Here is a 15,900-nt window from a genome sequence, read left to right as displayed (position 1 = left end):
ACTCCCACTTACACCCTTACACCTATCAACACCCATAATTACACCTTCCATTAATGTTTTTATTAATTAGTTGCAAATTGTTGAAATTCAATACAAGTACTTTTTTTTTTGTTAACTTTTTTATAATTACATATTTATATTTGTATATTTCGAGTCTTCCCTTCACAAGTGTTGTATTTTGTTTAAAATCACAAAAAATTAAGTCATCCCTTTAACAATAAAATACTTATATTAACAAAAAAAATATTAAACGCAAAATAGAATTAAAGATTTATATCTTATTTTAGATTTTATACTTATATCTCATTTATTTTTTTTCAACATAATAACTTTATTTTTTTTTCACTTAGACTTCCCACCAATTTTTCACTAAAAATAAAATTCCCTCCAAATTTCCCCCCAAAAATCCAAACCTTCTCTAAGCGTGTCCCTCGTTCCCTCTCTCCTTCATCTCTTTCTTCATCGATCTACTCCATCACATTGTCTTTGGTTTGCTAATTAACACGATCGCCAATACTCAGTTTTTGTATCTCTCTACTCCATCGCATTCTGAAGATAATGCTTGGTACACAAATCAACGCCTCTACCTTCATGTATGTGTGTTCATTTGCAGTTTCATTCCACCGTCGTGTCTATGTTTGTTCATCTGCAATCGTTTTGTTTTTAGGGTTCAATTTAGCAAGGGGTTGGTGTTCTTGTTTACTCACATTACAACTAAAGATGAATCCTAGACAAAAGGTTAAAATCAAGGCTATTGATAAAGAAAAGTGAAAATTATTTTTTGGGAAGAGATGTGACTATTGAATTGAAGAGTATGTTGATGATAAGAGGAACCATTCATTCGGTTGATCAGTATCTCAATATACATGCATTTTGTATGGAAATCATAGTAGGTTGCTATTTATTAATATAACAAATAAAATCCAACTGCACAACAGATTGCAAAACAAACCCCACAACATAAATGAACTTTTCAATATTTTTATCCAATTTTGGGTTAAAGACAAAATAATTTTACAGCGGTCCAATTTTCCGCATCGTGTGTTAGATTCTTCCTTTTGACTCTTTTCTTACGTGAACACTTTTTGGTCCCTTTTTTTCAAGACAAAAATAGTTTAACTTTGGCATGTGGTCCCAGGAAGAAGTTCCACATATCTGCGACTTAGTTATCAACATATTTTATTTTGGGTGTGTTTCTATACAGATTTCATGCATATATAAAGTTATAGCACTAAAAACAACGATTTCAATTTCATAGGGTTTGTTTCTACATCTTAATAGCATCTTACATATATTATAGGATATGAAAAATTAATCGTCACTTCATATTACTAACAATAATTACCACCATAAACACCACACAAAATAAGAATCAAAATTAGCAACCTAAACAACACTAAAATGAACAAACCCTATAAAACGAATCATGTAACCTAAAGTTCTTCACTCATTGGAAAAACTTGTAGGTTAACTGTGATATCCCCATTTTCACGGCCAGAAGAGACCGATTTTGTTTATGCTTTATAAAAATCAGAGTACCTCTTTTAATAAAAATGTTGCGGAATTTGTTCCTAGTAAAACATGATAAATACGTTATCAAGGCATTTTCGAAGAAAAGTATTTTTATCCATTTAAAACATTTGGGATGTCATCATCAATACAGAAACATAAGCATAAACAAAACTTACATTCATTATCACTAGTGATTTATATCTCCTTAATCTCTCAGTGTAATGTGACTTCATATCAACACTTGTAATATAAATAAACTGAGTGGGTCAGGTTGGGAAACCTAGTGAGTACATAGGGTTTTCAACCCACAATAATACTCCCTCCGTCCCAAAATTATAGTCCATCTTTCCTTTTTGGGTTGTCCCAAAATAATAGTCCACTTCTAAAAATAAATAACATTTTTACTAAAATACCCCCTCATTATTACTTAACCAAATAAACATTTAATGAAACATTAAATACAAAGTAAGAACAAAACTGTCATTTTATTATATAAAGTTAGTGGTAATCAATGTTGTTCTTAATCTGTGTGTTTTTTGTTTGTGGACAATAATATTGGGACGGAGGGAGTATAATTATTATGTTTAATCATCAAACAGTTAACCTAATTACCCATCCCCATTATCTTCTTTACTCTTAAGGATCTACCCTAAGAATTAGCTATTTCTCATTCATTCAATCCTAAGGAATAGGTACGAAGTCCATCGTTCTCAATGACACAGTTGTCAACCACAACTGCTAGTTCTATCACTTAGGCGCAACTGCCAGAATTGTGACATTCTCTATGAGGCACTTATGCCGGTATTGTCCTTTAGAAGCTATTGTCAAGGTTATAATGTTCTCTATTAGGCGCAGTTACCGATACTATCCTTACAACACAATTGCTAGGATGTTTATCGTAGATCAACAACATCTACAGGTTGTGGCGTAGCTACCAGTGCTCATCTATAGGGTACTAAGTCCACTGCTGCCAATTTTCACCTATAGGGCAATAGGTCCATACCACTAATATTCCTCTATTTCAGCTTTCACCCCTCGTCCTTCATCTACCCATGTTTTACCCAACATATTTTGTAGATATAAAAATGCGTACACAATTTAAAACATTTAAAACATGTATAAAAAATCTCTCACCCAGCATAGACAACAAGTATTTAGACGATATGCACACATAGCACGTAATTTATATTAAATACTTCATATCTATGTGTAAAATGAAAGTAACTATGCACTCACCTGAGAAGGTGGTGACTCGGCACTCGAACAGCACTTCGTTACTCTCAACTTAATTTTCCTCGGACAAAACCTAATATCAATACCACTAGGGTTTAGTTTAACGTTAACCGCGACTAATTAATAGTCTAGCTATTAATACTATTATATAAGCGTTAAACAATACATAACCCATAATAATAGCCCAAGTACTTATTATAAGTTCCTAATAAAATTACTATATTGAAACATAAGCTATACAAAAGATAGGGTAGGCATAGCTCACTTACAGCGGGTTTTCTCGAAAATTGGGCTCTGCAGGAGCAGAGTTTTCTGAGCCGAAGGCTCTTCTCTTCGGAGCCGTCAGGTGCTTCGGGAGCCTCGGGGCTTCCTTTGTGTGCTAGGGGGTTTACCTAGGCTTAGGGGGGTTAGGAACCCTTAGAGGGAGAGTGTAGAGAGAGAAAGTTGAAGAGGAGAGGTGTGAGAAATAAAAGAACCCGACACCTCTATTTATAGGGCCAAATCCTAATGGACTCACCGAGTCGGTTTACGGATTCGCCGAGTCGGTGCCACTTGCCAGCTTTCTGGTGGCAAAACGTGTGTAGCCTACAATGTGTCACGTCACCCCTTTTGCAACAACACCTTGCAGACTTCTAAACCCCGTTACTTTCGCATACGAACTCCGTTTTTGACGTTCTTTATATCCACACGTAGGTAAAAACAAGATCTACAATTTTCATTTTGACTCTGTCGTCTAATTTTGACTAATCTTAAATTTAACAGTAGGAGGAGATTAGACTGTTAAATGACCGCGAAAAATTTGTAACTCCTTCATACGGGCTCCGTTTTCGTCTATTTTGTTACTGTTGAGCTCCTATTAATGAGATCTTCAACTCTCATTTAGGTCGCATAAGCCAAAAACCGCTCAATCTAAAATTCGAGTTTCGAGACGTGCACTATTATGCGAAATCTTAGAAAATTCATAACTTCCTCATATGAAGTCAGATTTGGGAGTTCTTTTTTTTTGTATGTTCTCGGTTTAACGTATACTACAACTTTTGTTTAGATCACTAAGGCTAAAAATTAATTTATCAAAAAATTACTATTTACATCTCCCGGTGCCGTGCCGGTTTTGCCGAAAAATATCGACGGGCCATAACTTCTTCGTTATAATTCGGATTTCGGCGTTCTTTATATGTACGGAACCCTTGAGAAATATTATACAAGTTGATTAAGATTATTTATTCTAAATAATCTTTTGTCTAAAAGTCGTTTTCGACCCCTATTATCTCTAAATTGACTAGCCCGGATCTACGAGCGTTACATTAACACCCTGACCCCAACGACAACCACGTATCCCAAAACACATTTCAATTTCTTGAACTTGGTCTTGGACGCGATCAACTTGACATACACTTCTTGTAGTGCAAAGAATATTTTTTTTAGATCAGAAAGCATATTTGAGATATCCATTTGGCATGCCCTAACATCATCAACTACAGTGCCGGTCTTGAGGAATTAAATATCCTCAAAGGCTCATGACGAGCTAGAAAAAGGGTCCCTATCGTTATTATAAGTTTTTATTTTTAAATGAAAATATATATAATATATAATAAAAAAAAGTTGGGCCATGTGCACTTGCCCACTTTCTCGCTCCCCTCCTCCCCCAACGCCCACCATGATCAACTTCATTGTTAAGGATGTCAATTTCTCTTCCCATCCCTTCTCATAGCTCGCGAATGTCATTAGCACACGCCTCCTTTATCAAAAAAAAACTCTAACTGAGTTTAGACAAGGCTTATGGTCATGTCTTCTTCTCTGATTTTGTTAAAGTCGTTCTCCTCTAAGTATCAGCGGTCACTGAAGGACCAGCTATGAGGGGGAGATGGGAGTGACAACATGATGTTTGCTATTAGGGTAGGAAGTAAAGGAAGCAGCTAGGGTAATGAAGTTTGGACTTTTTCAATTTTAGGGCACAAGGTTGTGGTTTTGTACTGAGATGGGTATGAACAATGTTTACTTGGCCTCTACGATTCATACAAAGAATGGCGTCGTTTGGGTAACGAGTACTAATTACATGTTTGTCATGTAACGTATGATGTATCAATTACTGATGATGTGGCATACTAACCGAGTATAACAAGTATAAGGGATTAAAATGATAAGTTGTCAATCACTTCGTTCTCTCATAACGTCACACAAAAAGTTAAGCAACTTAAAGGGACAACCCTAAAAAGTTCATATGACATTTGTGTCATTTCCGTTCGAGAAAATGATGATTTTCACAACCAAGGCGTAGTATGTATAAATGTTTGCATATTTCAATTTTTTAAAGTACAACATATTTTATAATCATTGTTATAAATTCATTACAGAACTATTTAATGAAATCCAAATATATATTAAAAAAATCATATTTTAAACCATTTTATTTTAGGAAATAATCAGACTAGTCTTAAAATTTTAGTCTAATTTATGAAAAAGTCCCGAAATAATTTTTATTTACAGAAAAGCACATAATACTGGCTAAAACTTTGAAAAAACCCTTTTTGGCTAGTTTCGTAGATTTAGCCGATATTCTATCCTTTTTCGTTAGTTTGCTCAAAATATTAGGACTTTTCTGAAAATTAGTCGATAACCAAAACATTAGGACTTTTTTGAAAATTACTATGGAATTAATGGATATTATTATTAACAAATCATTTATAAACATAAAAAATATTTTTTATTATAAACAAAGGAAATATATTTGTTGCTATTTTCTAGGAATAGAATGGTCGACTATTTACTTCTCTATTGTTTGTTGACCACTTCAAAGTCTCTATATTCTTCTTATGTATCGTTGTGGGTGTCATAGTGAGAAGTACTCTGTTAGGCGTAACCAATACAAGAGTTGATAATATTTATTAATACAGAATCAATAAGTGTCTTCTTGCTTATAGGCATGATGCTATATGATCAAGTGTTATTAGAAAATAGCATTATACGGATATATAGATCTTTTATTATGTTCTTTAACCTAACTACCACCTAACCTCCAAACATTACCCAATATCAACCATAAAATTACACACATCTATCGAGAGTGAAAAGTAAACTTTGAATGATAATTTAAATAGATAATCACCCTTCACTTGTTTCCATATAAATTATCATTTACGGTTCCTTTTCACATTTTATATATGTATGTTAGTCATGTATGTTAGTCGATAGTTGTTAACATGTAAGGTATGAATGTTGGTTGGTAGTTAGGTTAAACAATATAAGAGGAACACCAACATTAGAGGAATGTTAACTAAGTTCATCTCACCATCATACCCACAACAATGCATAGAAAGAACGTAGAGAGTTTGAGTGGTCAGGAAACTATAAAGGAGTACTTAGACTAACAATTTATTTCAAGAAATTAGCAACAAACGTATTTCTTTTTTTATAATAAAAATATTTTTTATGTTTATAAATAATTTGTTAATAATAATATCCTTTAATTTCATGGTAATTTAAAAAAAAATCTAAATATTTTGGTTATTATGTAATTTTTGGAAAAGTCCTAAAATTTTGAGCAAACTAACGAAAAAGGACAAAATATCGGCGAAATCTGCGAAACCGGCCGAAAAAGGTTTTTTCGAAGTTTTAACCGGTATTCTGTGCTTTTCTGTAAATAAAATTTAGTTTGTGATTTTTTTATTAATTGAACTAAAATTTTAAAACTCTTCTGGAGATTTTCATTTTAGTTTTATATAAACTATTCCCCACACACAAATATACATTTTTAAGCAGTGAGATTTAAGTACATTTAACATCGACGTTACTATATGGAGTATGTTGAGGAATGCGGATCATATTGTTAACGTGCAATGCGAGAAAGTTAAATATACCTCACTTTGTTTTTATCCTTCTAAAATGTCTTCACAATTGTTTGCATGTGGAAGATAATACCAAAAAGGAATAGTCGTATAACATGTTATGCTACATTTTAACAATAACTTTTTTTTTACAAGGAGAATGATTCTTTCATGTATTTTAATCACAAGTTCGATATTCATTGACTATTGTTTATTTTCGGTCATGTTTTCAACATAACATTTACTATATATAATAATCGATAAAGATTATAGTATATTTATGTTTTGCGTAAAATAGATTAAAGAGTAAATTATATGAATTATTCATGTAAGGGTAATATTTGTTTTCGGGCATTTTTTTATTCGGACGGTTTTTATGGTTTAGTTTCCTTTCGATTTTGATCACGGATAAAAAGAAATTAAAAAAATTAAAATTTTTAAAAAAGTCTATAGAAATGAATTATAAGAAGGAATTTACAAGAGAGAATAAAAAAGCATTTTGCATTCTCTTGCAAAACAAGTGAACATCTTTTTTATCTTCTTTTTTCCATCTTTTTCAACTCACAATACATAAAAATATATTTTTCCAACATACTTAGCACATCACTATTTTAATTTAATTAAATTAAAAGTTTAAAATAAAATAAAATTTAAAATTTGTTAGTTCATAAAAACTAGTATAAATAAAAAAAATACATGATAATTAAAAAAAAAACACGATAAATAAAAAAACACAATTAAAATCCTAAATAACAATTAAAATTAACTAGTTATTCAGAGATGGATTGTAAGCATGTTCAATGTAATCAGAAAGATCATACCGAAGCTGATGATGGGTTTCAACATTGCGTAATTCATGCAATAATTCTAGGTCAATGACTTTGTTATTGGGGAGATCAAGTTGATCCAAAGGAGATATCACAACATCTTCATCTTGTAGTATCATATTGTATAGTCTATAACACAAGTGCATATTATGTCTCTTGTTCTCCTAGCCACAATAAACATTTTCGATGATTTTAATATGTTCCAACACGCTTTAAGGACCCCAACAACACATTGTACGTCTTTTCTTGCTGACAACACCATAGCAGAAGCTTTTATTATTATTATTATTATTATTATTATTATTATTATTATTATTATTATTATTATTATTTTGAAAAAACACCATAGCAGAAGTTTTGAAGACTTTCACGTGAAGTTCCTTCTGACATATTTGGATACTTACCTAACGATTTCGGGTTGATTTCATACACTATGTGATGTATTGGTGAGACACTTTTTTATATTCCACTAAAACTTCTCCGACTTTTTTTTTCATAATATGTTGTTTGAAGAAAAGGGATAATTCGTCTCAAGGTCACCAACAAGTCACATAAACAAACATTTATTCATACAGAACCTTCCACAAAATTGCTCATCAACAAAGGTTGAATAAATAGAAAAGTAATGTCATATTAGCAGTTGTTCAACCTCTATACGGCCTTTATGGATTGTGTTTTTCATGCGAATGTTGCTTGAACTAATATTATTCTGAAATAGAACTACTGTAATACGAGATAATGCAACTAGCAAATTAATGTTATTTGGTCCCTCGTCAGATGACGATGAACTATAGGTATTATCTTCCATTAATATTTTTCGGATGTTTAAATTCATTTTGTTGAAAGGTTATAAAGCGAAAATATATGAAATTGGAGAAGGTTGAAATGGAATTAAGAATAAATAGAACAAATTTGATATAGATTGGAATGGAACTGAACTGAGGTTTGATGGGTATAAGTAAAAAATAATAAATAAAAATAAAATTTTCTATTTGACCGGACAACGTTCAAAGAGTGGGAATAAAAGAAAAGCAAACCAAAATCACTTAACAACAAGCAAAATGCTTCATCTATATGGAGCAATTTCTGGCTGGAATAAAACCACCGACGTTACCGCCAACCCAAAACTTGAAGCAGCTATCAACACCGTCCACCCTAAAAAATGTTGGGTTTTGAGCATAACTACAACCTATGTAATCATGCTACCCTAATTACTTTGGATATAAGTTTTTCACTAGTTGAACATGCAATTAAATACCAAAGCAATAAACCCTAGATACAACATACAATTTCGAAAATCATATAGCAAAAGGGTTTTGATGATTACCTTGCTTGTTATGTAGCAATAACAAGAAATCCTCGTGATTTCTTGACTCTTGAAAGCTTAGTGCCTCAAATGTTGCACCTCAAATGGCTTACAAACACTACTAGCAAGAGGATTAGAAGAGTAAGGAGTGAAGCACTTAGAATTTCGGCTAGGGTTTCTTCTTAGCAAGCATTGGCCGAAAATCCTAAGCCATGGGGTCTTTATATAGCTGATAGTTGCTAGGGTTTCTGGAGGAAACCCTAATTTCTTGCTTAAGGCTAAAGCAACCCATGAACTCCTACTAAGAAGGCTTGGACGAAATCTATAGGGCCTCCCTATATATTTTCGTCCACTCCTATATAAGGAGTCCATTAGCCCAGTTTCACAACTATCAATGATTTTCAAAACAACCCTGTTCTTTTAATCAGTTCCTTTAATCCCAAAATTAATTCCAAATTAATTTATGATTAAATACTAATTAAAGAACATGATTTCTAATTAATATATTATTTCCATAATACATTAATAAATCAATTTATTATTCCAAATAATAAAATCAACCCCTCTCTCCAAAAGTCATCATGTCAAGTTGCTTAGGTGAAGGTAACCCAAAAGGACCATGCAACTATCAAATCAAGTACATACCAATTATAGTTATGGGCTTAGACACCTAATTCAAGAATCTCCCACTTGGATAAGTGTAACATTCCGTTTAAAATATAATAATTAAATAATAACCCCGGAACCCCGAAAAGTAATTTTATTATTATTTTATATTATTATAGCCCAAAATCAAATAACAATTAGCAGGGTGCTGGTTTCGGGGAGCCAAATGGCAAGATTTGAATCTCCAGGGGTTAAAGTGTCATTTCAGGACTTAATATGAAAGGATTTTGGATGGCTGGGGCTAAAAGGGTAAATTATGTACCTAAGTTGAAATGGTTATGAGGAGGAGGGGCCATTTAGTAACAATTGGATTTAAATTGAACGAAAATGAGAATGAGGGACTACAGGTGTCATTATGGGACAAAACTTTATGGGCATGGTATATATCTGCCCACCCTCGTTCATACCCTAACCCTAATAATTTGTTCACCCGCCACCCTCACAAGCGACCACATCCGGCGCTGCCAACCTTGTACCCCCATCACCATCTACCGCTTAGTGGAGTTCGAGCACCACCATCCACAAACCTACTGCCGCAGTGATGTCGTGAATAACAAAGATCTTCATGTGGGTCACTAGAAAACCATGAGGCAAGGTTATTGCTGCTGTACTCGGTGGGTTTCGCATCACCACCTTCCTTTTCCATTTCTTTCCGGTGTTGCTAACCACTACTGTCGAAGTCGCAACCACCGCTAAAACTCTTGCTGCTGGTGACAATGAAAATCACCAGGATACGACATTACGAGTGTTTCTACCACCACCTCCTTACCAGACGACATCGGAAAACCATCGCATGTCTACCGTCGCCGATGCTACTGTCAACGAAGACGAAGGATGCCTTGGACGACGAGTGGTGGATGATTAGAAGAATCGGCGTTATGACCTATCGTTGCTACTGTTTACAAATCAAAGTCGCCGCCCTCTTCGCTTCTCCATCTTCTATTGCATCACTACCACCGTGAGGTGGTGGCCGTCGTTGTATGCCACCGCAAGATCAATTATACTCCCATTGTCCTCTTTTCTTATGAGTTCCATCTCGCGAAAAACTCCCCTTTGTGCTATGAAGACCACGTTCTTACTAGTTCTGTAGAACAAGTATCCAAAGGACTTCTGTGGGCAGCCGATGAAAATACATCGCTCACTTCAAGGTTCAATCTTGTCGTGAATCTATCGTCTAACAAAATATTCACAACCCCAAACCTTCATACGGGCCAACGAAGGAACCTTCATTGTCCACATCTTGTGAGGTGTTTTGGCAACCTTCTTTTTCATAACTACATTAAGGATATGGGCGGCAGTCTCCAAGGCATATCCCCATAACGATATCGGAAGTGAAGCTCGACTCATCATGGAACGAACCATGTCCAATAAGATTTGATTATGCCTCTCAGCCATACCATTGAGTTGTGGTGTCCAAGGAGGTCAATTTTAAAATAATTATACATTCCTTGAGGAAGTCATGGAACTCGATACTAGGATACTCACCACCCCTATCGGATCTGAGCATCTTGATTTTCCTGCTCAATTGATTTTCAACTTCATGTTTAAACTCTTTGAACTATTCAAAGGTTTCTGAATTATGCTTGATTAAGTAGATATATCCATATCTACTATAACCATCGGTAAAAGTCACATAAAATTGATTTGGATCCCTTGTGGTGGATCTGAAGGGCCCACACACATCAGTGAGTATGAGATCCAATAATCCCTCACTATTTCACACAAATCTGTGAAAGGTAATTTAGTCATCTTTCCAATCAAACAATACCCATATGTATCATCCGACCTTAGGTCAAACGATTCCATCCTTTTAAAGTTGGCCATTGCACTTCTTGTTGACATGTCCAAGACGACAATGCCACAAGCATGCTTTGTCTAAACCATTAGTCGAATCAATATGCAACACACTAGTTCCTAAATTTTCTACAACATCATAGTTTCATATACACCATCACAAGGCAATGCTTCAAAGTAAAATGCACCAGTATAATAAGCATTAATAGATCCATTCTCATTATTAAAAGAATATCTAAAACCTTGTTTGTACAAACCATGAAAAGAAATAATATTCCTCGTCATTTTTGACAAGTAGCAACAATTATTCAAGTCTAAACATAATCCACTACTAAGCTTCAAAGAATAAACGCTAATCTTGATAATAGGTGATGATCTCTTATTGCCTAGTATCAGGTTCATCTTCCCAAGCTCCACATTCCTACTTTGTCTTATTCCCTGCAAGTTAGAGCAAATGTAAAAACCATGTTCTTTATCAAGCACCCAAGAATTAGAATGCATTGAATTTTTAGACAAAATAGTGTAAATTCCTACCAAGGTAGACTTGATCTTGCCATCCTTAATGTCCTGTAGGTACTTGGGGCAGATTCTCTTCCAATGCCCATTGTCTTGGCAGTAGAAGCACATTGCATCCTTTGGATCTGAGGCAGGGGAGCATAATTGGTTTTTCCTTTGGACCCACTACTATAAGACCCATCATGATACTTTCCCTTCCAATTTTTTTTGATGGAGCTTTCCTCTTTTTCCCCTTTCCTTGTCTAATAGCCAAGACTAGAGTAGCAGCAATAGAAGTGGATTCAACATCCTTTCCTTTCAATCCACTTTCAATGGTTCTCAGCAAGCCTTGAAGTTTACTCAAGGTGCCTTCCTCTTTGCTCAAATGAGTTATATTGAAATAATCATAACAAGGAGGTAAAGAGTGCAAGACTATGTCAATAGCCAACTCTTCGTCGAAGTTAATATTAAGATTCAAGAGACAATCTACATAGCACTGCATGCATTGCGAGTGGGTCGTGATGGACTCTCCATCCTTTATCTTGGTGGTAATGAGTCACCTGACTATCTCATACCTTTCTTGATGTGCTCTTTGATGATACTTCTCCATCAAGTCCTTGCACATCTCATAAGGCCAATAGTCCTCGTAGAACCGCTACAGCTCAGGAGTCATAGTGACCACCATAATCATGATACTTTGGTAGCATCCTTGTAGCGGGCCTTATACTCAACTATTTCTTCAAGAGTAGCTAGTGATTCATCTATCTCGTTCAGCTCTTTGTCGAGGACGTATTCCTTGTCCTCAAAACGCAATGCCATTCTGATGTTACAAATCCACTCATTAAAATTGGATCCATTGAATGTCACATTGGCACAAATGCTCAAGATCGAGAAAGTGTTGGAGGAGTTGTTGGAGAAACCGGAAGCGTTGTTTGCGGTAGACATATGCAAAAGATGAAGGACAAGTTTTGATTAGATCAGGAATCCTTAATATAGCACCCAAAATGAAATATTGAGGCTAGGACCCAACATAATAATTCATTATTCAGAAGAAGGATGCTGTAATCCAATTGTAATTTATTTGAAGGTAGGTAAATGACGATTTACCAACTCCACCATGAAAACAAAATCTTAAATGAATTAGGGTTTGGATTAAACAAAATTCCTAGATCTTTTAAGATTCTTTCAATTATTCAATGGAATGTTTAATTTCGATTATGCCCTTCAAATTTGTGACTGAGATACCGAAGATCATAAACAAGATATAAATAACCATGCAAATTAGCTTGGTACTATCAATGTCATTTACCACCTAATCAATGTGCCGGTTAGCCACACACGCTCCAATGATCAATGATAATTTACAAGCTAACAATTGCCACCCTTTGTTAGTCCAAGTTAGTGTGTCAGTTAACTACACACGCTCCACTAATGACTTGACAAAGTGCAATGTGCAATGTCATGGATTAGCATCAAATTCACATTTTCCTAAAGTAACAAAGATTAGGAATTTATAAAAAAAACATTTAGTTACTTTATATTTATCATTATACTTATTAATGAGAGATTAATGTCCTATCCTACCCATTCGGCTAACGACCCCCCATTAGTCAAGAGTGCGGTGGGTAAGAATGAATACCCAATGACGGTCATTTTATAGGTTGTTTCCTTAAACACCCCTTATATACTAGCTTTGTGAATGAGGCCTACTAACGCTAAGACTGACTTTCTTATACATATATATAAATTAAACTTTTAATCTTGTAATAGTATAAGGGTGTATTTTCAACATTTAGAATACTAGGGTTCTATAATTTAAGATTTCAAAAATAATCTTTTAATTTAAAGTTTAAATTCTGAAACCAAAGGGTTATTTTTAAAACTTTTCAAAAATACTAGATCAAATTTTAAATAATTAAAGTAATCAAATAATTTTGTATTTACCATAAAATTTGACAAAATCTATTAATTTGACAAGGATATAGATTTACTTCTCCAGAAAATTCAATTTTAGACATTTAAAACGAATTTGGTAATTATCCTAATCAAACAAAGATATCAAAATCGAAAAATCATGGATCTGACAGCCCGACTCGTCGAGTCATTGCAATGAAATCGTCGAGTAGGTTCAATTCGTCGAGTTCCTCTATGAACTCCTTGAGTCTGATGAACAGATTGACGAATATATTCCCTCCTCCTTTGGACAATTCACATATGCATCAAATTCAACTGGAAAACATCCTAGGGTTTGATACTACTGATAGGTTTTGAGCATAACTACAACCTATGTGATCATGCAACCTTAATTGCTTTGGATCTAAGTTTTTTACTAGTTGAACATGCAATTGAATACCAATGCAATAAACCCTAGATCTAGCATACAATTTCGAAAATCATATAAAAAAGTGTTTTGATGATTAACTTGCTTGTTATGTAGCAATAACAAGAACTCCTTGTAGATCCTTGACTCTTGAAAGCTTAGTGCCTCAAATGTTGCACCTCTAATGGCTCACAAACACCACTAGCAAGAGGATGAGAGGAGAGAGGAGTGAAGCACTTAGAATTTTGGCTAGGGTTTCTTCTTAGCAAGCATTAGCCAAAAATCCTAAGCCATGGGGTCTTTATATAGCTAAGAGTTGCTAGGGTTTCTGGAGGAAACCCTAATTTCCTACTTAAGGCTTAAGCAGCTCATCAACTCCTACTAACAAGGCTTGTACAAAATCTATAGGGGCTTCCTATAGATTTTTGTCCACTCCTAATTAAGGAGTCTATTAGCCTAGTTTCACAACTATCAATAATTTGCAAAACATCCCTTATTCTTTCAACCAGTTCCTTTAATCCTAAAATTAATTCCAAATTAATTTATGATTAAATACAAACTAAATAACATGATTTCTAATTGATATATTATTTCCAGAATACATTAATAAATCTATTTATTATTCCAAAGAATAAATTCAACCTCTCTCTCCAAAAATCAACCTGTGAAGTTGTTAAGGTGAAGGCAACCAAAAAAGATCATGCTACTATCAAATCAAGTACATACCAATTATAGTTATCGACTTAAACACCTAATCCAACAAAAAAAAAAACTCAAAAACACTCCCATTCCCTCCCTTATATATATATATATATATATATATATATATATATATATATATATATATATATACTGACACCTATTTTAGATATATTCATTAATGTGTGAGAATGAGTGGAAGTCAGTGATAGTTTACTCTGAGACGATTTCGTGTATATAAAGTTCATCAAAAATGATGTTCATATGAGGAAGTTATGATCCTTTGAAGTTGAGATAAAAGTACATTGCCATTTCGAGAAAGTCAAAGTCAAACGGTCAACTCTTTGGTCACCACGGTGTGATTGCACACTCAACATGACGCGGAGTGGAGTGAGTCACCAAGAATCATGGCGATCGGGCGAAAAAACATAGCGAAGGAGCAGGACATGTGGCAAAGATGAAGATATCCACATCAGTGTGGTACAATGCATTTCTTGCCATGGCATGGCGTGTAAGCTTATAATATATATATATATATATATATATATATATATATATATATATATATATATATATATTTTGGTTCTTAATTAATACACTTGATAAGCCTGCTAGGGATGAAGCAACCTCCATCAGATTTGTCTATTGTGGTGTACTTATTGGAGTTGTTTCATAATACGTATGGTTTCATTTATTTTAAAGTGGACATCATGTGTTTGAGAAAATGCATAAACGACTGAAATTGTTTTAAAGGAATACATACATCTAATTCCACATTCCTTATTACACTGCTTTTAAAACATATACTTTCCATCATTTACACACATTTTTTATTTGTAATCATCATATTCCAACTTTTTAAACACGAAATTTTTATTTGCATTTTTTGTAGATAATTTTTTTTTGGTTAATGGATGTCTTGAAACAAGTAACTAACAAGAATGTTCTCATGTCATCGGATATTTTGTGGCAACATGATCGGTAAAGTGGTTTGTATAACCACTTAACTAGGGGCCATTTGAGTACTTTCCTACATGTTATTGAAGTTAGATTGTAATATTTCGCATGTAAGCATATAATTTGTTTCTTTTTTGTTACTTGGATCTTAAGTTTATTGGTATTTAAAATCGGATTCAAAGTGGAGGTATCCCTACACTTATTGGTTTTTTTGTTACTTGGCTCCTCCATGTTATCTGTTTTTTTTTTTTATTACATTTATAGAAT

The sequence above is a fragment of the Lactuca saligna genome, chromosome 3 (assembly GCF_052625555.1).
Source record: "Lactuca saligna cultivar CGN05327 chromosome 3, ASM5262555v1, whole genome shotgun sequence".
In the NCBI taxonomy this organism is placed as follows: domain Eukaryota; kingdom Viridiplantae; phylum Streptophyta; class Magnoliopsida; order Asterales; family Asteraceae; genus Lactuca; species Lactuca saligna.
Note: the sequence above shows the minus strand (reverse complement) of the source record.